This window comes from Helianthus annuus, chromosome 10 (assembly GCF_002127325.2).
Source record: "Helianthus annuus cultivar XRQ/B chromosome 10, HanXRQr2.0-SUNRISE, whole genome shotgun sequence".
In the NCBI taxonomy this organism is placed as follows: Eukaryota; Viridiplantae; Streptophyta; class Magnoliopsida; order Asterales; family Asteraceae; genus Helianthus; species Helianthus annuus.
The window spans coordinates 145,606,629-145,607,600 of record NC_035442.2 but is presented as its reverse complement, the minus strand read 5'-3'; the positions used below and the strand labels follow the sequence as shown (position 1 = coordinate 145,607,600).

The 972-nt window shown below is 34.5% G+C and overlaps 1 long non-coding RNA gene across 1 annotated transcript; it reads left to right on the top strand.

Annotated features, from left to right (window-relative positions):
* On the top strand, window positions 1-972 carry LOC110882855. Its single transcript, XR_002560257.2, has 3 exons — window positions 1-269; window positions 350-423; window positions 502-972. It is a non-coding gene; the product is annotated as an uncharacterized LOC110882855 (long non-coding RNA).

The following is a 972-nucleotide window of genomic DNA, read 5'->3' as shown; positions in this document are numbered from 1 at the left end:
CGACGACGGTGCTGGTTCGAATGAAGTGCATGAGCTTTATATACGGTTTAATGTTTTAATCATAAACATGAGTACTTTTGTTACTTAAAAATGTTATCCTACAAGAGAATGTTGTAGATCCAGACTCTAAACTGTCTAAAGAAGAAGAAGGGAGCAGTGATGATGACGAGGACTCCGAGGGCTCAGGCGGAGAAGATGATGGTTCTGAAGAGGAGGATGAACCTAAAACCATAAAGATAACCATTGATGTTCCATCAGCAACAAAAGCAGTTGGTGTTTTGTGTTCATATTTGTTTTGATTATTTTTAATGTGTATGGTTGTTTCACTAATAAATGTTACATATGTTAGCCTCAAACTCCGGCAATAGGATCCAAAACTTTGTTTGTCAACAATCTAAGTTACTCTGTGGGAGAAATTGATATGTATGTGCAACTTATATATAAATTTTGCAACTTTACTGCTTTTTGACTGTTTTTGGCTACTAATTAATTACCTTGCAGACTTATTTTTTTCAAAGATGCTGGTGAAGTTGTTGAGCTCCGGCTTTCCTTGAGAGATGGTCGATTTGTAGGTTATGCGCAACTCAGAAGATTTATTTTAACCTCTTTCTTTATTATTTTAGTTAAATTACTATTTATTTTTTCAAACTAATTGGCATAATTCTATTTGTAGGCCCTTGAACTCAATAATGAATTATTACTCGACTGTGCTGTGAGACTTGATTTAGCAAAGGAAAAGGGTGCTTACACTCCTGGATACTGATTCTTTCTTATTAAGATTTCATATCTGATTAAAAGTTACAGCATGAATCGACGATTAAAAATTTATTATGTTTACTCGACCGTGCTGTGCGACTTGACTTAGCAAAGGAAAAGGGTGCTTACACTCCTGGGTACTGATTCTTTCTTAGTAAGATTTCATATCTGATTAATAGTTACAACATGAATCGACGATTGAACTTTTATTATGTA